General features: G+C 39.6%; 1 long non-coding RNA gene across 7 annotated transcripts in view; it reads left to right on the top strand.

Annotated features, from left to right (window-relative positions):
* The window catches only part of LOC126046323 (uncharacterized), a 47,524-nt gene extending 21,504 nt beyond the window's left edge, over nucleotides 1–26,020 (top strand). For 5 of the 7 annotated variants that reach the window (XR_007508305.1, XR_007508307.1, XR_007508306.1 and 2 more), the window contains 3 exons: nucleotides 5,454–5,631; nucleotides 5,824–5,912; nucleotides 15,505–24,370. This is a non-coding gene — a long non-coding RNA (uncharacterized LOC126046323). Of the gene's footprint in view, nucleotides 1–5,453; nucleotides 5,632–5,823; nucleotides 5,913–15,504; nucleotides 24,371–25,901 lie in introns of those variants that run through there. The other 2 variants (XR_007508308.1, XR_007508304.1) reach the window with 2 other exon arrangements.
* Nucleotides 26,021–26,571: the final 551 nt, after the last annotated feature.

Raw genomic sequence — 26,571 nt, 5'->3', positions numbered from 1 at the left:
TTATGGTACTTAGGCAGGATGTTACTTTAATGAGTAAATCTGGCTCTCACAAATCAGGATTATTTTGTAAGAATGAGGACTGATAATGTGCATAAGTGTTTTCAAGATCCCATTCCACTCTGCATTGGAAATTTCGCACAGTTAATGGTTCCTCCAGCTAGTCATTTAATGCTAGGAAGGCCCTCCTTATTGATTATTATTGCATATTAATGGATCTATCAGATATTTATTTTGCAAGTTTCTTGATTAAATTTTCTTTATTGATTTCTCCCAGGGGTAAATGAGCTGCAGAAGTGGAAATAAGCAGTCCTCTTCTGCTAGGTCTAGATATTTAAATGTATTTTCAAAGTATCAGATCTATTACAGGAGCATTTGGGGCAGGCATTTCCATTCTAATCACATAATAGATTGCAAGACTTTTTATTATATAAATTTGAACTCAGAAAATAGTTGGATGGACCATGTCAAGAATACTAGCAAGTAAGGAGTCACAGGGGGCAAATTTCCAGTAGAATTCTAGATACTTGTCTTTAGCACTGTCTGTGAAGAAGTCAAAGCTGTGTATGGGAATTAAACTGCACATTTCCAGCTACTGCAGTTGTGTGTGCAAATGGAAATTTAGCAGGCATAAGTTTAGTAGTCCCCTTTAAATTGGTCATGCCAGTATCTGAGAGGCGATTGGATGAGTTTATCAGTGTTCCAGATATAGCTTATAATTGCTGCTTCACATTATAAACAAAGCCATTAGCTGAAACATATCTACATTTACTGAAATGAGTTTAATTCATTGAAGACATTGGGGCACATTTAATGCCCTTTTGCTTTGTGTAAAGACAACAATAAATCTTGCACATTTGCTAATATTTAAATCAAGCTTCAAAGTTAACCCAAATGACTACTTTGATGGAGGAGCAGGCTTTATGCTTTCAACTAAAAATCTCTTTTTTTTACATAAGCATTTTTTATTGCAGGTTTATTTTTGGTAGGACCTTGTATAAAGACATTGCCTTCAGGAAGAAACATTGGAATTTTAGGGTTGTTTGAAATGAATGTATAAGGATATGATATATGTCATGACTATGCTGCCTCACATGCCATTGAATAAAAAGGACTTGAAATACTGCTGGCCCAAACCTGCAATAAAACTCTCTAATATTTCAGTGGACATGGTTGCATGTGAAGATACTTCAGAATGAAGCTTATAGTCCTGTACCACTTTTCATGAGAGGCTGAATATATGAAGATACTTCATAAAACAAATCGTAATAGAGGACTTGTAACAGTGCATGGAGTTACATACTTTGCAGGGTTGCTTTTGTGGCAGCACAAGGCTACACAGCAAGATGTAATTTAACCTTATGCATGTGTTCCAGGATTTGCATAATTGCACTCTACTGCAGTTAAACCAATGGTAAAACTAACCTGTGGATCAAACAATAACTGCAATGAGGGAGGAGGTTCGTGCAGTGATTTGGTACCTTGTCCTGCGATAAGATAAAATATCAGATGGACAATATTTGCAGAGTTACCATCTCTTCTCATGGCTCTATCATATTTGGGTTACAAATCCAAGAAATTTAAACTTGAGGTAACAAATATTGGCATTAAAGATTAGATGTTTGCTTCTCAGTAATTATGAGTCTTTTTTTTTTCTCTCACAATAAAGTCTAGTTTTGAATTGCTGGAGAGTTAAAACAGTTGTTCAGAATGTTTGAATTCACTAAATTCTTTTTTTGGAAGCATGTATTGGAATCACTAGTTTTTACACAATCAGTCACTATAAATTCAAAACAGGTTCTAAAAATCAGGCTAGTCATTACCTAGCAAGAACTGTTACAACTGATAATCTTTATGCCCACACTACGAACTTGAGAAGCCTACTTTTCATTCAAATACTTTTCTATGAATTTTCAAACAATGGACACAAAAATTCAAGGCTTGCTGCCTTCATTTGAAAGTTAATTTGGATGAAAGTAAGGTTTGCATTTAAAGTGCAAAAGCTCTTCCTGCATAAGTGCACATGTGGACAGTTCTAATTTGGGAATCAAAATGTCTTCTTGTTTCACTTAATCTACTTTGAAAATAGAAGTGTTTAACTTAATCCTTCATTGAACTGGAACAGGTCCACTTATTCTAGTCCACCTGTGAGTTATGTTGGAAAGGGAGTAGCTTTTCTGAATAACTACTATTCATTTCAGAAATATTTTTCCAACTACTTAGGTCTGAGCCTGATCTCCGTTGACACGCATTGCAGCCTTCTAAATCTCAAGTCTAAATTTTGCAACCATCTCATCAAATAACAGAGTCCGTTTTAAATGCTTGGAAGACTGGACTCCAAAACTGAATCTAAGCTGTATTGAGTATTTGTGACAGAAATGTAACTTAGATTTTGTGGCTTTTACCAATCTCAAACTACAATTAATTCTTTGTTTTTCTTTAACAGTAAAAATGGCAGTGATGATGGTCATTAATTGAACAATTTAAATCATTAATTGTTTTGGTACAGAGGAAATCAAAGGACTTGCACAAATCCCATTAATCTCAGTTAAATGGTGCCATGACTTAGGAGTAATTCCCTGAATCAGGACTTAAGGCTGTCAGCTCTAAGGAGCAAGTCTTGTTATCTCTGACTCTCTGAACTGTGCTTAACCAGCTAGAACTGTTATATGGTTGAGAACTTGAGACACAATTTTAAAATATTATATAAACATCTTTTGGACACTTCAATAGATTTTGAGAGTTAAAAAAAATAATCCTTGGACTTAGTCTTTTGGGGGATGCAAGTTTTTTTGTTTGTTTGTTTGTTTTTTTCTTAAATGAGACTTTAGAGCTCTATATGCAGTTTGTAGAATAGCTGATGTGCATCCCTGGGTTACTCCGAAAGTCAAATACTCTGTATATTGGACATTTTAAGCTGCTGTCCTTAAGTTCCAAATGATTAGCTTAGCAAATGGGAGCTTAAATATAAGCATAGTCAATGGGGAGGAAAAAAGTCCACTGCATAGTATGTCTAGCAATAGAAAAAGCTACAGAATGCAAACATAAATTTTTAATTCAACATTCCTTAATTTAAAAAAAACACACCACAATCAATCCCCTCCCCCCCAGCAAGCTTGCAAAACTAGGTCTGAATTCCCAGTGGGAATAATGAGCAACAGCAAGAGTGAATGCTGGGAGAGAAGAATGCAATTGTATTAGGCTCCATCACAATGGGAGGTAAACCCAAATCATTTATAAAAGGTAAATGCTGGCAGAACACAGGGAGCTCAGAGCACCACACTGCAGGTGTGATTTATGAGGCTGGGGACTGGCTATAAATCAAACCCTTTTGTTTTAAATAGTACTGCTTCAAAGCAGGAGATCAGTTTACATGTAGAGGAAATGATGAAAAAAATGCAGTACATTGCATCCCAAGAATATTAGAAAATCAGCTTTACAATGCAACTATCAGTACCATGTTCAGACAATGGATATCTGATGCTCAATTTAACGAATGCTCCCACTGCTTGAACAGAGTGCTCTAATCTAGCAACTCAGGTTTGTTTCAAATGTATTAATTATGGGATCTATTTTGTGAGACCAGCTGTTAAAATCATTGCGCTTATGATCAGGAATGCATTGGCTATTCCTGTTAACTAGCTAGAGGTGTCCTTTTATGCCAGCAAAGGCTCTGCCTGTTTCTATATTATCCGTGTTTTTCCTTAACTATAAAGGTTTATAGGTCTCATTATCTAATGGCCTTGTCCTGTGGAAATGGGTGGATAAAACAATTAATTCCTAAGGATTCAAATAAAGAGTAGGCATCCTGGAAAGTTCTGCACGATTACAGGAAAATACACACCTCTGCCAAAGAAAAGTGCTTTTCTCCCTCTATTGGTTGTATAATTATCAAATGGAAGAGATTTTAAAGGTAACGAGCAAAACTATTTCTTCCGCTCTGCTTTACAGATCTGCCAGGGCTTATCTTGGCTGCATATTTTGCATTCATTTTGCATGCATACCACTAGAGCAAAATATATGCCTGAAACCATGCTGTGTCCTGCAATGTGGGCCAGAGAAGCACTTAAAAAAGCTGAAAGGACAAAAGGCCTACATAAAGGGAGGTACAGCAGTTATATCAGTGTTCAAAGAAATTTATAATGAAACAAAAGCTGAGTGCATTGCACTTATGTGTATCCTAATCATTTGATGTAATGGTCTTACATCAGTAATGATTTAGCTATGTGAATGTAAGAAGTTGCCTTTAATTCACTGATAAGCAAAGTGCCTTTATGTCAGCAAGGAGCCAAGAGACATCTTGTATTGCAGTGCTTTATTACTTTCCAGGAGTCCAAAATGCAAACACTACAGAAACACATGAGCACAACTTCCAGGATCTTTCTGAGGCTCTGATATTGATATAGCCAGCATCAGCTATTGCTGGAGGCGTTAATATCAATTGCTAGCATGAGGAAAGTATCATTTCACTGAAATAATTGATTTTTTTTTCTAACTTATTATTATAAAAACACATCTAGTGCCATAAATTTATGGGGCACTGTATAAATGTAAAGACATATTCCCTGCTCAGTAGAGCTTGCAGCCTAAATTAGACCAATATATGAAAAGGATATATTGATGGTGAACAGAGAGAAGAAAGAAGTGACTGAAATTGCTTTTACCAATTTCTTGAATCTGACCAGGTTTCCACCTGATAATGGGCCAGACTTTTAAAAGTATTTGCGCTTCTGTTTTCCAAAGATTAGAGTGCTTAAGTGTCTTGAAGTATACAGTCATTTTACATGTAAAATCTAATGCACCTCGAAAAGCACATTATGTGGGAGAGGAGCAGAGATGGCTTTGTGCCTTATGAATCTTATGTTGTTGTGGACACTAGTCAATTTAGATAGATAGCCTTGAAAGGGTCTGCCCAAGTCGTGTAGTCCTCTCAGGCTGATGTGCCATCTGTAATCTTTATAACACTTTGTTTTAACTGGATTCTTGAAAACTCTTTCCATCTTAGTTTTTTTTTCTAGGCCAACATTTTGTCTCCTTTCTTTGTCTATTGTGCCCTGTGAGAGAAAGACTTTTGTGGGCCAGAAGTAGTGTTTTAAAACTCATTTTTGCAAACTCTTCTGCCTTTTACACAAATAAAGATGTCACTCAAGGGATCTTGTTGCAACAGTCGAGGAAAAACATAATTAAAGCTAATTTAAACATTGAATTTCTTTGCCATCATAAAGGTTAAATACATGGGAAAGCAAAAGAACATTTATATAGCAGAAGCAATAATGAAGGGTTTACATCTGCAGCCTCCATGAACAGTGGAGGTTGTGGCTTTTCCTATGTACAGTCATCAGGAATAGCTGGTAATTACCAAATTCAAAGCCTATTGTCTCCTCCAAAAAGCTGACTTGTTTTTTTGGGGTTGTTTCAGAATGACGTGACGTCTGATGGCTCTATTCCTTTTATAGGTCTTCTTGATATGCATTGAATCCTGACCTGGGCTGGAAAGTAATTTTTGTGAACATATTACAGAATGATGTGTAACAGATCTAGCAAAGGCTGAAGGCTGGTAATAGTGACTGATGTAGTACCACAGAGAAAAGAAACCTGAAAACTGCTCTCTGAGGAGGCTGAGTGAGGAGTGAGGTAATAACTGCTCAATCGGGGTTTACAGGAGAGGTGATTTTGCTCCTCAAACTGTGCTTAGAGGACAGGAGGCAGTGTGTATTTTACATGTATGCGGTAGGTGATAGGGCAGACTTGTTCAGTGATCTAGGAGGCTTTGTGCTACAAACAAAGGTGTCCTGCAAAGCTGATGAATATTTTTTCCTATTGCAGGGCTGATATGTTGAATGCCTCCCTGCACATCTTGAATCCAGCCTTGCCATGGTTTGCTCACTCGTTAAGCCAATGGGTGTTGCACCGAGGTAAAACCACAGGAGAATTTTTTGTATTCTGTAGCTGACAAAGGGAATGTCCTGAATTTATTCTAATGGCATGGTTTTACTTTCAGGTAGGTGTTGGCATGTGCAAACCATTTCAACATGTCTGCTGCAATGACTGCAAGCATGAAATGGTCCATAGGAGGTTACATATGCAAGCACACTGTCTGTGGGCAGGGTGTATAAAGAGGGTGATTCATGAACTTTGCTTCTTAAACCATAACCTTCCACATAGGAAGCTCAAGTAGGTCACATACTGAGGGGAGCCAGGAAACACACATATGTGTGTGATGCAAATCTGATAGCCTGTCTAGTAACCAGGAGTGGCCAACAGACATGCATCCCAGTTTGTCAGATGTGTTTATACATTTTTTGAGATGTTACAGATATAAAGTGTATATCAGAGCTTAGACTCTGACCTTAAAAAGTAGATGTCTTCTAAGATTGTATTCAACTTACTTGTGATAAGAATTAGCTTTCCAACTTAATCAGCATTTGTGACTTGATTCAGCAGAGCACTGAAGATGCACTTACGGCAATCTCCATTCAGCAAAATTTTTAACCTTAAATGCATGGTCTAAGAACAGAGCTTAAAATTAAGTGTGGGTTTACATGCTTCACAAAACTGGGTTTTGACTTTGAGCCTCTGGATGGGAAATTAGTCATGAATGTTTGGTTCATAGTGTGAGATTTCTCCGTTTTTACTCAGGAGGGGACTGGCACAGGAGGTGTCACTGGAAACCACAACTACTGGTGAACAGTTAGCAGGAGATTTTAGAACCCCCTTTAAAATAATAGCTAAATATGTGAGTAGGTATAAAATAAGCAGAAGTAGTTTTTTAACATTTGCATATTAAAAACAGAAATTTTTTTGGAAGACTGACATTTCAATTTCAAAATTAAGTAAAAAATTTGTAATTCAGAAAAAGTTTGAGTCATCTGTAGCCCTCAGGGTCCATATGCCTGCAGGCAGACGTTCTCTTTCTAAGTCACTTTTCCAAGGTCCTGGGTTTGTAAACATGTAAAATAAATGAACAAATAAACACACACGCGTGTTTTGATATGCTCCACCATTCCTCTGATATTGCCCTGTAAGGATACAATAAAGACATGAGGAATCAGAATAAAGGGATCAGGAATATCAGGGATAAAGACTTGCTTTTATTCCTTGTCAGGAATAAAGATGTAAGAATCAGTGCTTTGGAGGATGCCCTGTTACTAGATGCTAATGCATGTGAGGAATGCTATCTTCAGCTGCACTGCTAGTGGAGTTCTGCAAAGTCCACTCCACAAAGACATTTGTAGTCTGAACAAGGGACCTCTCTTGCTTCAATGTGCCACTGGCAGCAGCAGTATCTCGCTTCCTCCTGTGCCATCTGCAGACCAGAAACATTACTATCTCCCAGCCATGGCAAACTGAAGAACCCAATCATCCTTATCTGCTCTCAAAAATGCACCGTGAGGAATGTCCCAGAAATGGTAACTTCCTGATGTGACTCACATGCTCCATCCTAATGTCTGTGGATGACACCTGAATTTTTAAGCATTGATATGCTTTTTAGAGCAGTGATATGAAAGATGTTCTCTTACAAAAGGAGTTCATTAGTTGAACAGTGCTCTTTCACGGCATTGTAGGAATCAGTGCTCCAGATAAGAGCACTTTCTGGTCTGGTGCCTATCTTCAGATTTGCCAAGGGGGGCAACACTGTATGGCAATGGGAAGATTCCTTAAAAGCCCTGATTAGGCATTAATGCAGGTGCTAATTTCTGCCTTTAATGTACCTCTGATAAATTATTATCATAGTCCAGTGATTTATAAGGTTTGAGGTAGGCTGTCTGGTGAGGGATGGACAGTCCGCCTCAAACCTTATAAATTGCTGGAAGTAGAAGCCTGGATTTATTCATAATTATGTATTTCTGTATATATGTTTTTGGTTTAATAGGTGCAAAGAGTATAAAACAGGGTAAGCAAACTATTTCTTCAACAGGAAATGTTTAAAAACAGTTTGAGAACACCCATTCTAATTATTGTATATGACATTAATTTTAATTTCCAATTAAACTCTGAGCTAGAGAATATCTTCTTACACACATGACTTCTGCTGGTCGCCTGCATGTCATGGGAAAGAGCATGTTTTGCTATTTTAAAATGATTTATTTAATGTCCTTGTAAAGTTTCACTTTTCTCTCTTTAGTTCCAGCCCAGGTAAGGATTTCTTTTTTAAACCTCATAAATTAGAGAAATTTCCTATTAATTCATCTGGCATATCCTTTGCTAGCAATGTTAGATTTTTTTTCCCTATGTGTTGTATAATTGGTAGTTGACCCCATCTAATTCTAACTGTCAGAAGAAGCAGAAACCCCTCCAGTTTCCAGAACCTGCTCCACAACTTTGTAGACTGTATGTATTCCAGTCACAGTCTCTATCTGTACAAAATTTGGAATAAATGTATTGAAGTCAACAAAGCTGTTTTAGTTTAACATAATGTAATAATAGACTTTGTCCTCAAACTCCATCTATCATTCCAGCACTCGTTAGGCATTCTGGTTTTGTTCTTAGTAGGAGCCATCATAAAGAAATTGATTTCCCTCTGTTCCCTCATCCAATTTATTGCAAGAGAACTCCATGTTCATTTGCCCATTACACAGCATTTTGTGGGGTGAGAAAGAAACAAGCCAAAAGAAATCATCAGAAGAAGTAGTTATCATGTTGGACGAGAGACTGTTCTCGTTTATTTTTGGCATAAATGCAGAACAGCTCCACTTCTCCCTGAGGAGTTTATTTGCATTTAGTTGGGTGAGACGAACTCCAGATTGTACTCTGAACCCCCAAACTCACCTTCTCTACCCCTGTTTGCTGCACTGAGTTATGAAAGAGACTTCTTATGATCTTGTAGCCTACATGTTATGATTTCCATTACCTCTGCTGTTCCTCCCCCTCCTTCATTGCTAGTTGTGTACCCCAAGTTGGGCAGCCAAGTAACGTGTCCTCCATGGCTGTTAAAATTACACTATAAATAGGCTGGGAAGCAATACAGTTGGAGCAAAGCAACCGGCACAGTCCTCTTTCCTCTCCCCAGTGGCAAAGTTGCTCATGACCACAATGGACCAGGTCTCTGTTATCCGGAGAGTGTAACCATGGGGTTGCTTCTGCACCTGGGTCCTTCATAGGGTTGCACAAATCATGGTGCGTTTCAAGTAAGGATGCCACCATCAGTGTGCTGAACGTCATACAACGGCAATGACAGAAAACAAGAGTCCTCTTCTCCCACACTGCTCCGTGCTGTGAACAAAACACCGTTCTTGGTGGAGCCAAACTGAAAACTTTCTGCGCAGTTGGCTCAGTTAGAAGTTTGCTGTGAGGAATGCATTAGCTGGTAAATCTGTAAGCTGTGAATTGCATAGAGACTTGACATGACAGTAGATTAAGTGATCCAGTGGTAGTTTTGCTTTACCTTTATGCCACTCATTGGTTTCCTGTTTAGCTGCATCACATGAAACCTTCCCAGCCTCACCTTCAGGGCCTTACAGATGTTGCCCTCACTGCCATGTCACCTTCCTGTACTAGTTTACCAGCTTCATATCTGTCTCCTGCCTACAACTTTGTGCTTTCTGTCATGTATTTTCTAACCCTGGCACAATTTTTCCCCAGAAAACGGACCTGCTTCTGTATGTCAGTAATTCTTTGCCCACCTACCATCCTTTTCTTGCCTTCTCCATCTAGCCTTTAAGTAGTGAAATAGCTTGTTTTGGTTTGTTGTGGATGGTGTATATTTATACACGTTGGATGGGCTAAGATCAGTACTATTGTTGTGGCATTGCATTTTTGAAAGCTGTTTGTACAGGATCCCTGTAGACCATAATAAAATATGTCTCAATATGTCTTAATTTCAATGATGTGAGGACAGTGGCTGAGATCAGTACTTCATGGCATGATCCACGGCTAAAGTAATTACAGCAGTCCCTTGCAGCTAAACATGTAGATATTGTAGATGAAGTGTTTATGCATTTGTGTGATTCGGGGCGGGGGGGGGGGGGGGGGCGGAATTCTGTTTGGAAATTCTGAATAATGGTTTTGATTAAATTAATATTGCAGAGACTTTCTGTTTGGAATGATGATTTGTCGGCAGCTTAGAACGAATCAAGTAAGAATTTTATACAAATACCAAACTGTTATTTAAAATGTATCACAGCATAGGTAGGGCACTGCTGAGCTGGTGCTAAACGCAGCTTTCAAGTTTGTGGTGAACTCCCAAGCTCCATTTTGACTGGCTGGTTTGAAACATGGTCTCTTCTTTTGGCTTCTCTGGCAGTTTTCCAATAAACAATCTGTCAGCCTGTTAGCTTTCACAGCTGTATTAGCCTCTTTGGCCTCCCCACCAAGCTCCTGACTAATGTCAGCTCATCTTTGCTGAGAACGTTGGTCCTACTGGAAAAGTGAGTTTACAATTTATTCTTCGGGGATGTAACAGCTGATAGCAAACAGACAAACACTCTTTACACTCTTTGCACACCAGTCACTTTTCTACTGAAATAGCACAAGAAATAACACATATACACACATACATGTATGCGTATATATATGTATGCATGCATATTTATGAACACAAAAATGTGTATTTATGTACAAAAATGTGTATGTGTATCTTTCTAAAAAGAAGAAAGAGTATATATGCTCATTGCCTTTTCTTTCTTCTTTTTCCCTACTGCTCCCAGGAGCTGTGTGTGTCAGGGTCTTCCACGCAGTCCCCAGTCCTCATGTCGTGCACAGCTCTTCCTCTGAATCATGTCATTTGGTTCCTACTTCCTTACTTGGCCCACTGCCTTCTCTATCTCTTTGTCTCCATTTCTTTCTTGCTTAGATTGCCCTCCCCAGCTTCTTAATCTGTGAGATTTTATCAAGGCAAAATATGTGCTTCTGTAGGGTCATATCAATGCTTCATTTCATGCTTCTGCCTTTAGGAAAATTCCCAGGCTCTAGCTCCAGCAGCCAGTACAGACAATCTCCCTTTTCCTAGATGTTAGCCTTCTCATTGCCCTGCCCTGGTGCCCAGACAATACCACTTACAAGAGACTTTTTCAAAGATATATTTTTTTGGCCCCGCTTCCCTCCTTATTAATACAAACTGTATTGAACTAAGGTACAGTGAAGGCAGCCGGACATAAAAGTACAAGTGATTCCTACACTGAAACTAGGATTTTGTAAGGTGTGTAGACGTGTCCTGGATGACTCCTAAAAGGTTTTGGAAAAAAGACTGACCTATGGGGAATACAAGGCCCCAAACTAAATTAGTAACTCAGAAAAAGGTATTGAGCTCTCACGTTACACACCCACCCCCCCCACCCCCCAAAATGCAGCATAGGGACAGTTTTCACTTTCACGCAGTAAACAGGAGTTTCAGGAGTAACTCAGTTTCAAATGAGCCGTATTTGACAGGGAAACTCAGACTGAAACCTGAGTGGAGTGTTTGTGAATGCAGTTGGGCTGAAACTGAAGAAAGGCTTTCCATGAATCGCTATAAACAGAAACCACTGTGTTAACCTAGATGGGTGCTCTACTTCCCGGCTGAGGTACCTCCTTCTGCTTGCTCCCTATGGACTATAAGAGATGACCTTAAGTAAAGGTCTCTGCCCCAGATACCATGCTGGGAAGGAACTACTATTCAAGCACAAATCACTCTTTGCTCCTCTCCTGTGCAGGGTAGAAGACAATGGAGGTATAAACCCTTCTGAGCTGTGTCCTTTCTTCCTTCTGCCAGCTGCTCTTGGCATAATCTTCTCCCCATCCTGCTGATGCTATTGGGGTGTCCAGCCTCTGTGGGCAGTGCTTTTCCATGCAAGCCATGGGCTGCAGCCCTCACTTATATCTTTGGTGCCTACATTTCCAGGGGCTGCCTGGGTGCTACCTTTCCAAGGGCATTTCAGTCTCATTTAATTTTTTGACATCTTTTATAGAAAGGTTACAAAGGCCGCCCCCCCCCCCCCCCCCCGCCCCGTTTCTTGTAGTCTGTAGACATTGCCCAAAGTATAGCCAATGTTGGGTTGAAAAGTAAGGTTTTTTAACAATACACAAAAGCCTTACACCATGTTTATTGCCACTGTGCTAAGGAAAATGTTCTATTTAGTGCTGCAAGTTTATGACATAGCAAAGGATCATTTTTCTAAACTTATGGCAAGTCTTTATTTTTAGATCACTTTCCAAAGCTGTAGAAATATTAGATAGCTAAATATATATTTAATATTTTCTGTTGTTGGATTGTAATTCTTTCTGATAGAGAATTTAGCTATTTTTCTTCATGAAACTTGGGGAACTTTTAGACCTTCCAAGTGATTTCACTATTAATTTTAGTCTGAGCAGAGTCCAATATATGTCAGTGGTTCTGATTTGTACTAGTTGTTGCACACTGGCATCAGTGCTGACTGGAATAAAATGGGAAAAGCACAAAGACTGAAGTCAGCGCTAAGATGTGTGGCAGCTTTATTGCTGCTCCTCTTTCCCCCATCAAATCCCATCTGTCTGTATTGGAAGTCAGCTGTCTAGCCTGCTGTTGGTCAAGCCGCACCCAGGTGCTGTTGGAGAAATTTATTTTAAAATTGTGGGTGTCTCCATGCAGCTGACAGCACCAACCTGCCACAAAGAGAGAAACTGGGACAAAAGCAAGGTAAAGTCAAAGAACACTAATTTCCACAGAAATGGACTCCACTTCCTTCACCATCTTTGTGGCTCTTTGCTGGACTTGCACCAGTATATCTGTGTCCCTTGAACTGGGGAACCCAGGACTAGGCCCAGCACACCAGATGTTTCTCACCAGTGCTGAGCAGAGAAGGACCATCTCCCTTGGCCCGCTGGCAAAGCTCTTCCTAATGCAGCCATAGAGGCTGTTCACCTTCTTTGCTGCAAGGGCACATTGCTGGTGTGTGTTCAACTTGCTGTCCTCCAGGGACCTCAAGATGTTTTTCTGCAAAGCTGCTTTCCATCTGGTCAGCCCCCAGCATATACTAGTGCACGGGGTTGTTCCTCCCCAGTGGCAGGACTCGGCATTTCCCTTTGTTGAACTTCATGAGTTTCCTGCTGGCCCATTTCTCAAGCCTGTCGAGGTGCCTCTGGATGGCAGCACAAGCGACTGGTACACCAACCACTCCTCCCAGCTTTGTACTGTCTGCAGACGTGCTGAGGGTGCACCCTGTCCCCATCATGCAGGCCCCTGATGAAGAGGTTAAACAGTACTGGCCCCGATATCAACTCCCATAGTACTCCACTACTGACTGATCTCCCGCTGGACTTCATGCCACTGATCACAGCCCTGTGAGCCCAACAGTTCAGCCAGTTTTCAGTCCACCTCACTGTGTATGTAGTCTGCACTTCATCAGTTTGTCTATGAAGCTGTTACAAGAGACAGTATTGAAAACTATGCTAAAATCAAGATATAGCCTTACTAAGGTCAAGACTTTCAGGTCTGATCCTGCCAGGTCAGACCTTTTCTTTTCTGAGTTATACTGCTGTTGAGGTCTTTTGTCCTGGATGAGTTGCTAAGTCTCTTTCTGTGCCATGGTTTGTGAGGCTGGCCCTGATGTTTACAGTTATATAGATAGAAGGGAGGAATGATCTTTCAGAGGAAGTATTTTAATACTGTCAGGTATGAGCAGTTTATATAATAAGATTCAGAAGTGAGAGTTAGGCATGGACCATTGATACCAAATATTTAAAATATAAAAATAAAATAAAAGTATTTATAAAAACAGAGCAGTTTGTAAAAGCTTTTGAATTTAATTGAACTTAGCATCCACAAATGTTTAACATGTACAGTTTACCTTTAAGAGGAAAGGCTCTGCAGTGGGCATTTAGCTAGATTTGTACACCTACACACTGCAGATGGTATAGTTTTATAAGAGATGAAACTGCATTTGGTGGAACTGATTAAATATAAAAACACCACCATCTGCCATTTATTCTAATATAAAATGGTTTGGGCAGATGCTGACATCTTTTGAGATGATTGATTCATCTCTGACAAGTGAAGATTCTCAGAGGGTTCCAGCTGCCCACTGCTCACACAATACCCGCGTACGAGAGCAAGCGCCAATCACCGCACTGTGATTTGGATGTAGCAGGTGAACGAAGGGCACTTTAATAACCAGCAGCCTGGAATTCCTAACTACATCAGTGGTGGGGGTTTTTTCCTCCCCCCCCCGCCCCCCCCTTCTGGCCCACATTAAACTGTGAGAATATTTTATGCACACGGTATACTGTATTGGAGCACAGCTACCCTAGCACGACAATAACTGGAAGAGTGTCAATTTCTGGCACAAATAGCTCTCTTTCATTTTTCAGAGTGGAAAACCATCAGATATTCTCCACATATGCTATTCATTTAAAAATTATTTTTTGCTAAGTGTCCATCAGGATTACATTTAAACTTCCTGGAGTATTATTTATTGAGTATGACACCAAATGCTTTGTAATAACTTAAAAAACAGATGTTTATCTTGTTTTATTTGATAACATTGTCACACTCTCTACTGTGGTATGCTTTAGGGTGGCTTGCTGTAGCATCATCTTTTTTAAAGGTTTTGCTCAAACTTTTTAGAACATGCATGATAAGTTATGGAAGAATGCATTTAAAAATACTTGGGGCCAGATTGTGATGTCCATACCCACACTAAATAGCTGTTTGCACCAGCAGTAAGTCCTACTGCAGACAGACTATTTCTTATGAAATAAGGTCCTGACCCAAAGCTAGTTTTGTGGTAACTGCAGTGGACCTTTGGTCTGTCTCCAAGTGGGAGAAAGTGTGATATAATTACACCATCATGCAATAAGGAAGCAGATCAAGTCAGTCCTAATGTTGCAAGTATATAAACTGCAGGACTTCTTCAGAATATCTTAAAATAGGATGCTCTTTTTGTATATGTAAAATGTGATCTCTGATTGTGTCCCCCACTCAAAAGTATCGCTTTGAACAGCTTCTTCACTATAAAAAATTAGTTAAGAAAGGAAAAGGGTCTGTTTATATGAAATGACATGGAAATGTGACAGTTTAGTGTTGTGCTGGCAGAGGAGCGTATGGTATATATACAGAAGTTTGGTCAGAGGGATACTGAATGATTGTATTGTCATTTGCTGGTGAATATATCTGGAGTAATTCCAACAAAGTCTGGAATAACCCTATTGTACATGGAAGAAGTTGGTGCTACAATATGGGTAAGAAAACACTCTGTGGGGCATTTTTAAGCTATTGAGAGAAGCTAAAAGCTATTTAAAAAAGGATGGGTTCTTATCATTCATACAGCATATTTTGTGCTCACCTGTTGCTTAAGGCAAGGCTATAGATAGTGTTATGTCATTGTTTTAAAAAGTAAGGGGTAAAATTAAGTTAGTTAGATCCTTATCTGGCATAAATTGGGGTTTGAAGTCAGTGAAGCTAATCTTATTTTTATCAGTTGTACATCTGGGCCAGAGGATTCAGAAACGATTTTTCTTATGCTTCTCCTCATATTAACCCCTTCTTTACTTGTGATGTTTCCTTCAATCAAAACTGAAGATTCTTCACATTTACCTCATCTCCTTTTTCCCCAGGTGCTTTTTTCTGCAGGAAGAAGAAATCTGACATCTTGCCTGAGAACAACCTTACTGGCCCTTCCTGGATAGTGGTTTGTAGAAAGCACGGATGAATGCTTCCCCCTGTGAAGGGAGGACTCTCCCATCAGAGAGCGCGACTGTGTTATTTCACCTAATGATCTGGGAGGCTGGATGCTTGGAATTGCCTCTGAGGTTGCGTTTACTGCTGTGAAAGAGCAATGTTATGTTAAACTCAAAAAGCAACACTTTAATTTGAATGTTCAAAAGGTTTGATTTTAAACAATGAAAGAGAATCTGGAAAGTAAGTGTGTTTTGGAAGTGGAAAGAAAAATCAGAATCCTAATGAATATACAATACTTTTAATATATGGAATGCATATCTGACTTTGGGGAAAAGACTTTTTCTCCATTTTGGCTCGCATTTCTTCTGACATAGAAACATAATACAAACCTAAAGTGTCTAATCCAAGAAACAGCCACCAGAACCTTTGTAATGCAAATGATCTGACTGTTCTATAGTGTCTTTCTTCCAGAAGGGTCCCAAAGTGCTATACAAATTACATGTGGCTACATGAATCAGTTCCCACACCACTGAATTACAGGGAGCTCTGGGGAGCAGAACATCTTTCTACCAGTGCACAGCAGCATTACCCAGCATTTTGGGATGGCAAGCAGAAAATACGAAGGAGGCAAAATAACAAAATAAGAAAAGATGTAGCAGATTGAAATTAAGATTCAAAGAAGACTGAGGAAAATGATAAAATCAGCTCCGTGTTTTTCTTTGATGGTGTCATCAGAGCTGGTGATGCATATTGTTATTGATAGCTATAGCTGGCCTTCACAATATTTGTCAACAGGGTTCCCAGGACTTGGGCAAGGGTATCTGGGCAGGAAACAGCACTGCTCTGTGTTTCTGGCTTACGGACAATTTATCTCTGCAGCCCTTCCTCCTGTGTGCCCATGTTTCCACAAAGAGGACCCCTGGTAGAAAGGTGCAGGGTTACCTATAACCTGTCCACATGTGATTCTTGCGAGGAATGCTCGTGGTTTGCCTGAAATGGGTGAGTTTGGCTCCTGTGCCACCTACCCCGATGCCAACTGCCCCAGCATCAGGCGACAAGGTTGACTCATGGAGCTAGAGCCAGGCTCAAACCTCACTGCTGCATCTAGCGGGAATGGTCTCCTGGCTGCCACTGCTCCAGCCAGAGCCCCCCGGAGCAGAGAGAGGAGAAGGGACCAAAATAAGAGGGGAGGGAGAAAAAGCAGAGAGTTACCTGCAAAAACAGTTCAACAAAAATCAACAGGCCTCCCCAATCCTATTTTTTTCATTTCTTTAAAAAAAATGTTTTGCGTTTCTCAAAAAGTTTAGAAATGGATACCCTTTTCTTTCCCCTCAGGCTCTTAAGATTGAAAGTTGAAACATGAAAAAATTCCTTGCTCCATCTGGTTTCATGTCAGGTGAAAATTTTGTCTGACAAAGCTAAAACTTGCCACAGATCTGAGTTTTGAGACTGGGCTTTTATGTGATAAGCACTCAAGTATTGTCATTGCAACTGTTGTTTCCCACCTAAATTCTGTTAAATTGCCATTTTTATGTTGAAAAGAGATTTTTTCTTTTTTCAATGGGTTGCTTGCAATTCACTGTTGTACGACATTGTGTTGGGCTAATAATTTCCAGAGTCTGCCTGAATGCAGTGATGGTGACAGTGCTGCTACTTTGTAATAGTTTCTTCACTTGTGGGACACGCACTAGGTAATTAAAAAAGTCTGTAAACAAAAGCTGAGGTGCAGCTTTTCAGCAGAGTGATGCAGAGTGACATTGTGGTAGATGATTAGTCTTCTTGGGAGCAAAATCAATGAAAACAGCAGTAGTCAGATGTCTTCTGGCATAATTTTTCCTCTGTGCAGGTGAAGTGTTTTACAGGAGTCTTAGGAGCTGTCGTTATTGTCACAATTTTCTACCGGCTCTACAGTCAACATTTACAAAAGTGTCCAACAGATTTGAGTGCGCTCCTGTGGATAAAACCTGTGTATGGGATTTAGGCAGGTAGGAAAAATGGAAAGGGGCAAAAATCTCCTAGTTGTGTCCCCACAAACTCTCATTGAAACTTCCCAGATTTCTTCTCTCATTGCTGCCCACTCCTTCCTTCCTTCCCTCTCAGTGCTGCTTATCTGGAGGAGGAATCATGGCTGGAATTTATAAATGCTTCTCTGTTGTGCAAAAGAACTTTGATAGCATGAAATGAATAGCAGGTAACATAATAAGAAAAAGTATCTGGCTACGGCTTTGGAAATTTAAATTCTTTTATCAGTCGCTCTGCTAATTGGAATTGCTGTTTGTTGTTTCACATTTAGTGGATTTCATTATATTTTCTTTGGTAATTAGATATTGTAACTATAAATTAAAAATACCAGACCAAAAAAACCCCAACACACCCAACCCCAAACCACCAACAAAAAAACCTTAATTAAGATGCAAAGTTGTATATAGATACGACTTTAATTAAAATAATATTCTTAGAATGTACGGTTAAGGAAAACAAAGCAAACGAACCACAAAAATTTGAAACTTGGAAAAGAGGACCTGATCCAGTCCTTCCCAGTCGCTGCAAAGGCGCTTGCAATCCACACTGTGCTTTGGAGCGAGTCCACATCCGAGTGAGAGCTTGAACTGGGGGGCAGGTCCAGGAGGAGGCGGAGGTTTTTGCCCTACTCCTTCAGTCTCCTGGTGGTGCCTCTTTCAGATGCTTTTCCTCCTACGCTGTATTCAGCTCCAGCAGCTGCCAGCTCCCAGCCTGGTGGGGGCTACCAAATACTCCCTGCCTTGTTTGGATACAATAGAGGAGGTGTCAGAAGAGGATTTTTGCATCATTTGTCATATGTCTGTATGGAGAAATCCTCCCCAAAATGATGTTGTTGCAGCCGGGTGGAGAAAGCACTCTGTAGACCTGAGGAGTTTTGAAATGGGAGGTCTTGTGAATTTTTTATGCTTTGTGGATTTTTAAAAATAAATGTGATGGTAAAAATATGAAGAAAAATTGCTTAAAAATATCTGTGTTCCTCTAAATTATTTCTTAAGGGAAAAATGAGTAAGATGTGTCATGCTCCTGTGCAGATAGCAAAGAGGAGGTCACAGACCTGCTGCTTTGCACTTTCATTGATACTGCAGAGCTAAGAGCTATCCCAAAATGTATTTTGAAAGACAAATGAGCCTTTCTGCATTTGAAGCTTCACTTTTAGAGCTGAGATCAAACATGGCAGAAGGGAAACTATTGCACAAAATGTTCGTTCTTTCTGAGGCTGATTTCTATCTTATTAGCCCAAAGAAAGGACAAGCCAATAAGAAAGCATCTTAGACAGATTTGGGTCCAAACTTGTTAGCAAAATTAACCTTTGCTCTGGAAGCTAAGCCTGGCAGATAGAGGCAGCAGCGCCTGAGAGATTACGAGGTCTAGAGACCAGTGTATGAAGACATATTGTCTTTGATCATGAGGAAAAAATCTCATTCCTTACTCACTCATTTACTTCTCTGTCCTATGTGAACTCCCACATTTATTAAGCTTTCAAACCAAGCTTTTTTTGAGATTAGTTGCCTTGTACTGAAAACATTAGGTAAAGGTGAAATATACCAAATTCCAAATGAATCAAAAGGAATGGCATTTTTCTCCAGCTGAAGGTCAGCGTGAACACTGAATGCATTGCCATGCTCCCAGAATTGGTTTCTTAATTTCAAGTGTCTCCCTGCAACTCAACCTCCTCCCTTTTGTATCACCTCTTCTATTAGTTTAGTAATATGCTGTCATCCTGATTTTTCTTAATTTCGCTTGTGATATTACTTCTCCTTTTCCTCCTCCTATGGGAACAGATTTCTTCTGCCATATGCCCATTTAAACCTAATTGTAGTATCTGAACATCTTGTGCGCTTAGCCACAGCATCCCTTGGGGTTCAATTGAGGCAGAGTATGTATGTGACCTTTAAAGCCATGTCAATGTGAGACTCTCTCAGCACATGGGTCTTTAAAGCCTGGATGTCTATGCTTCATGCTAACAAATTTGACCAGCCTGCCTTTTTATGAGGATATCATCATTTTGGGCAAATTCCAGGTTCCATATTTTAAATCAGCATGTAGAGCACTTCTAAAATCTCAATTTCCCAAAGATCAAGTTCCAGAAGATTAAAGATGTAAAAAATCAAAACAGTTGTTATTTTATTTATTTATTCCAGCAAATTTGTAGTAGTAACTACTTGAACATGACTAATTGGCAATTTGTAAAATGGACTGTTCTCAGTAGCAAAGTTTTAAGTACATCAATGCTGTAACTGTTTCTTTATTATGACAGTTCTTAAAAAGTGTGACAAGGTTGTTATAGGAAACAGTGAAAATTCCCTAAACTGCTGGGGATTATAGATTTTGTATTTGTAACCTAAATAGTCTTTATTTTCACACTTTTTTGCATACACCGGAAATATGATTGTGCTGGGTAAACAGTGAGTTGCCCTTAATAGTCCTGCCATAATAATGCTATACTGTGCTGAAGTCTCATAAAATCTCTTTGGCTCAACGAAAGCTATTTCACAAACATCCTCAATTTGGATCTTAGTGTCATGCCACGGCATTGTTGCTGCGCTTTTGCTTTCCCAGAGCCTCTATGGCAGTTCAGCACATAAATTGTCCAAATTTCAGTGCATCACTAACGTAGAAGTCCTTAAATATCAAAAGTCAGGTGTGTTTCAATACATACAAACCAAAACATTATAGCACTTACATTACAAGGATTTATAAGACACCAATATTTGAAGTCTTGTGGGTATTTTATAATGCAGTTGACTGGAGAGACTGAGAGAAAGCAACAATTTCTACTCTGAAGTAGAAAAGAACGTTACATTTTAGTTAAAATTGACAGTGTGTTCTAGTAACATAAGCATAACATACATTATACATTTATTGAAATTAACCCTACAACAAGTATGTAATACAGGAAATTTAGGGCTAAAATGACACATCTATGAAATAAAAACATTTTAGGTTATGAAAATGCACAATTATGACATGCATCCAAAGAATATTAACTTTGCTCAGTAGTGCTATATATCATGCAATGGGCTTTTGACTGTTAGGCATTTTAGTTCACCAATTAAAATTAGGCATTTTAATGTTTGTCTTCCAGCTTAGCTTGGTTAGTTGCTTTATAAAAAATAGATACATGAACGTTTTGTTAATTTCTAATCCATCTAATGTCATTAAATGAGAATTTCTTATCCAACAGCCCTCAGCTTTGAAAGATTTCTAAATATAGAATTGGTTCCAAATCTAAGTTTTGTAGAGTCAATTGTTTTCTGCTGAGAATGTAGTAAAGGAGAAATGAATAGCATTTAAACAGAGGACAAAACCAGCAGCTGGAGTTGGCAAATATTGTAAGCTGGTTTTAGTCCTTTTCTTGTGTTAACTCAATAGTGAGGAACTGGGAAGAGTAGTAGCCTTTGCAGTGCAGATTATGAACAAAATCAAGTGTGAGGGGACTTGTCACTTAACATTAATTCCTAAATCAGCCATCTTTTCCATGTTAACCACTTCCTGAACCTGATCATAGCATCTCTCTGTCCAGTGAAGAACTCTATTGACCTTTCCTCTTTGGAAGCAATATTTCTGGGGGATTCTCAAGAGGAGGAGTTTGAGTAGCGAGTGCATCTTTTGGGAGAGGTAGCTTTTGTAGACTCGTAATATGTGAAAGCCAAGCTTATGCATTGTCTGTTTGCTCTGTTGAGCTACTGTTAAACCTTGAGTTCCTGGAAACCCCATCAAGCTAGAATAAAAGTAGCAGCAAATGCATGATTTCCACCTCCCCCTGCAAACACTATTATTTAGTTTGGTCTCCTTCTGCAAAATCCTTGAGCTGCATTTTTTCCTTATGCATATTAATTCATGATGAATGATATTTCTTATGTGACTTGGGAAAATAAGCATCAAAGTTTGTGTTTTCACAGAGGACAACTAACTGGAAAGACAAACGCATCTTACTTTAAGAAAATACTCAGATGCAAGCTCACCAGAGTACAATTACCAGTGACGTTATGTCTGTGTAGGGGTGAGTGTCTCATGTTATTCATACAACTTTCAAGTCAAGGGCCCCCACAGAGAGGTCCCCTTGAGTGAGTGGCCCTTTCTCTTCTGAGCTGGTTGGCAGAACCTAAGGGGGATGCTGGGGTAGATGAAAGCTGCTCGTGTGTGGCAAGGATCCCACCCCTGAGTTCAAGTGATAAGGCAGCTGAGTGACTGCGTCTGTGTCAGAGGGGAGGATGCTTGTGTTGTTAATACTGGCTCATAGCTACACTTTGATTTTACTTTCTGTCTATAAGATGAACCATATGCAAGATTTTCCTTCAGTGATATTATCATATTTTTATTTGATGTGTAAATCAAAGGTATGCTGCCTTTTAATTAATATTATGTTCTCCTACACATTTTTTTTCTGGTGTGAATAAGGGCTATCTAGAAGGTCAAGGGCCAGAGAGAAAGATGGTATCTTGTAGCTTGAATTAATCTAGAAATAAGGAAATAGATTTCCAGAGAAGAAAACAGTATAAGCCTGGCCTGAATTGAATCAGGCCCAATATCCTTCTAAGGAAGAAATAAAGGGCTTGAACCTTCTCCCACTGAGAGCAATTACAAACCTGCAGTTGACTATAATAGCTGTGTGTGATAGGGGCATAATAAATTTAAGGTCTGAGATAATCAAGGAGGACTGTGTAATCTTCTGCTAATGCTTCTGAAAGGTGCTCTGGTAAAATGCTAGGCAGGAAGAGCACTGCACTACCCTGTTAATAGAAGACAGAAGCTTAAGCTACTTGCTTGCTGCACTCAAATGTAGCCGATCCTGTGAGTGATTTTAATGTCAGTGATTTAAAATGAAAAAGTTCAGAAAAGAAAATCTGTGGAATGATAACTGAATGCTGTAACTGTGAGGGAGTAGGGAGGAGGAGAGAGGGAAAAAGTTTTGCAAAGATACTGGTCTGATTTTCTGTATAGTACATAAGAACATTAAAAGGCCATTTTAGCCAAAGGACTCCCAGCTTGGTGTCCTGTTTTTGACAGAGGCCGAGAGGAGATGCTCGTGGATGGCACAGGAGCAGGGCACTCACACAACATGCAGTCCCAGCCTCCAGCAATGTACAGCTCAGGGATTTCACATCAATAAAGTGCTCTTCAAGGAAAAGCTATTGCTATCCATTTACATGTCTTCCTGAAACTCACCTTATTCATAGTGTAGCTTATTCAAAGACATTCATGAGGCATTTGCAAAATACAAGGTTCAGAGTTTACAGAGTGAGCTAAAATGCTTTCCGACCTCAGCTGAAATTAGATAAAAGTATTAGTTCTGATCTAAAATGCCCCTGTAGCCATTACCTCTCTTTCCTCTGCCTTAGGCAGGATTTGGCTCAGAATCTCTATGCCCTCTTTTATCAATTTAAAGTAAGTGTGACAACAGCTTTTTTTTCTTTTTTTTTCGTGAACTGTCTGACTGGCAAAGGTGTTGTTATAACCTTGCTTTTTTTCTTGCCTCATCTCTTCTGTTGATTGTCCCTAGTTATACCTTAGCTAAAATTCAGATTGTAGGTTTCAGAAAGGAGACACCTTTTTATTGTCTTCTGTTTTGAATCCTATAAACTAATAGTAGTAATGGATCCTAGAACTTTGTCAGTATTTTGTATGAAGGTAAAGATATATACATAGTTTTGCTGCTATAGAAAGCATATGAAGTACTATATATATGGCAGAATTACCTACCAGCAATAGGAGAATCCTTTGAAAAGAAAACCTAGAAGTTGTTTTAGCAGAGAAATAGGCAATATTTTCTGTTAACCGGAATTTGTTCAGAAGTCAAGAATATATCAAGTGCCACTAAAGATTGTTAAATTTTAGGGGGGATGTTAGGTAATTTCCTATAAATTATATTGATATGTAATTTTATATGCAGATAGACCAGTGGTGGGAGTTTTGCTGTCTTTGTTTTCCTTTCTTCTATTTTGCAGCTTGTGTATTTCAATTGGCATAATTTGTGAACATGAAAATACATGTTGAATCTCTAGTGGGCAGCTGATGGATAAGAAAACATAAAACAAAAATGCTTTAGCTTATTCCAGATAAAGACATTGATGTCCTAAGTTAACTTTGAGCTGATGTGCTTTAAGTTTCAAAGCTGAAATATGTGAGGTTGTATGTAGTAATGCTGCTGTGGATGTAATTAGTGTAAATGGGATTTAACCTATCGTGTTTCATACAGGCAAGTTCTGTAACCACCTGGTTAACGTGTATATGGTAATCCTTCTCTCCTAATAAGAAGTAGATTTTACAATGAAAGTGAAATGAAACATATAAAGTCATGCATTATGTATATTAAATATATATATCAATTTGTATGCATATAAAAACAGACTTTGGAGTTTTGGAAATCAGTTTTTGAAGGGTCATTTCTCATTAAATTTTCTGAAAAAGCTTGGTGGATTCATACACTTGTTTAGTATACGCATTTGTATGAATCAAGATTTTATTTGCAGACTGAGAGGCTCCAGTGCTTAAGGGAACTACTGACAGCTGAATGTCAAATCCAGTTTCTGGTTAAATGTTATCCTTGGTTGTCTTCAGGAACACAGACTTTACAGCCAATATTTTTTCTACAGTTTTCCTGGTTTGTACATCATGTTTTCCTTATCCTTCCCTAGACACAGCAAAAATGGGCTCCATTTTATAAGTACGGTAGTCAGCAATTCCTAGAAACGTGAATATTTGTTTTAAAAAGGAAAATATTGCAAGCGAATGACTAAAAATTCCGCTTTCAGAAGTTAATAAAATTTCTATTTGTAACTGGAACCTTGAGTTTTTTTATTGCCCATGGTGTTATAACTAAGCTAAAATTCAGATATACAGCTAGAGTGTTATTTCTTTGGTGTATTGCTTTGGACCTTTGGGGTATGATATAATGCACAGAGCATTCAGTGCACTGCAGCAGATTGCTGCTTACTGAACAACCCGGGGAAGTAGCCGCAGAATGGAGTCAAGGGGAACAATGGTCAGAAAAAATTCTGACTAAACAGTTTTGCATTGGCAAATGTCAGATTGCTGTGACCCTGGGATGCATTAACTGTGACGACACTAGCAAAGAGTTTCTGGTCACCCACCCCAGCCTGGACCCCAGACTAACCAACAGCCCAGTGCTTAAAGGTGGGCAAGAAGTGTAGTTCTCTGAAGGGACCCCTGAGCCATTTTGTCATGGGCCTCTCACTTTCCTGAATAGAAGTTGTTCTTCTTTGTACAAATAAATATACCTTGAATCAGGGAGAAAAGATGGACTTTATACAGTGAAGAACTCCGTGGTAGGTGGAAGATTGTTACTAAGATTCCCTTTCCAGTTAATATGTGATTGTTTACACAAAATTAAGTTATTCCAACAGGGGAGATGGATAGAGCTTAGCCCAGAATACCACTGAACCAGTGGCTCAGGCATTCAAAGAATAGTAGAAGATTAATATCCAAGCCTGCACCTAATGTCTCCTAGATGTCCTCAGACTACTGGGTTACGGTTGTTCCTGTGGTGTGCTGCCTTTCTCTTTTGTTTTGTAAGAAAAATATTCAAAGGATATCAGTGGTGCTCAGAAATCACGCAGAGCCAGTGTTGCTTAGTGCCTGGTTTCTGCTGTCACAGCCCTGCGGGGCACAAACGTCTGTACAGCACAGCTGCTCTTGTAGATGCCCAGACATCCATACCTTGTTTCCCATATTGTCCCAGACATAACAATAGGAAGAGGAGAAAACTGCCAATAGTACAATTAAACAAAGAAATATCCCCCTGCCACCCTTGTTATCTCCTATGTTACTGAGCAGTTTGCCTCTGTGATGCCTTTGGAGGCGTATGGACCCCTGGGCATTGTGTGGGTGGCCAGCACTACTCTTGCTGGAAGGTCACTTACTTGTGGGTGTGCCTGACAGGGAGCTCAGCCATCTCTGTCGCCTGAGGCTGTTGCCCATCCGAGATCTGAAATAGGGCAGATTTAGAGCTACACATCATCCTCTTAAGTGGAGATACTGTGTCTGCCTACCAGAGCAGGATTTTTTAGCCTTAGGTCAGGCACATGAGCTACATATGCAACGTGTGGAACATGCTGATACCCCAAACCTGTTTTTACAGAGATCAGGACATAAGTTGGGAGTGAAGGTGGTGAATGCCTGTGCTAGCAAACAGCAACCCCTCTTTCTACTTCTCAACATCCTCTGTCAGCCTAAGATGTTGCCTTTGGTAAATCTCTACATAATCAGAGTTATATAAGGCTATATAACTCTGAACAGCTTCCCGGGTGCATGTTTTGCCTTGGGAAAACTGGCTCATTCTAATTTTTAGGAACCAGCCACCAGGAAAGACGGTGACAGAGGTGCTGAGAGGACGCAGTGGTGAGAACTGATGCCCAGGGAGTGGGACCTTCTGCTTCTGCCTTCATCTATGCACTGGTAACCCCCAGAAGATGCTGCACACATTGGTTACAGCCCTGCATCTGGGTGGGTGAGCAGTGGGACACTCTTCACTCTCTGCACTGTTGAGTGGGCATTTTGAGGACCACACTGCTCCATGTAAGGCTTTTTTTGTGTGTCTGGCTCCGGTAGTGTAGGTCTATGTATTACTGGCACTATGGATGTAAAGATGTGCTGTGCTTGGCTTGCCTTCTGTTGTTGTGGGGTGGGTGTTTTTTAAGTCCCCCCTTCATTCAGTTGGAGGTTTTGTTTTTTTCTTCTGTGCATTTGCCATCTGAGTCGTAAATGACAGCACTGAGGAAATGTGACCCTCTAAATAACAGAGCAGCTGAATCAAACTGGTTCATGTGAGAGCTGCCATCAGTTTGTCTCCAGATGCAGAGTGGAGACAGTTTTGAATTCCTAATACTGATACCACAGGAGCATCAGTTCCTGCCCTCAACAAGAAACCTGTTGAAAGGACCCTTGAAAGGATTTGTCTGCACTGCTTTTTAACAAATCTGTTTATTGGAGGAAGAGTTTACCCTCATGGGTGTTTCCTG

The sequence above is a fragment of the Accipiter gentilis genome, chromosome 16 (genome assembly GCF_929443795.1).
Source record: "Accipiter gentilis chromosome 16, bAccGen1.1, whole genome shotgun sequence".
NCBI classification, from domain to species: domain Eukaryota; kingdom Metazoa; phylum Chordata; class Aves; order Accipitriformes; family Accipitridae; genus Astur; species Astur gentilis.
This window is presented reverse-complemented; position numbering and strand designations above follow the sequence as displayed.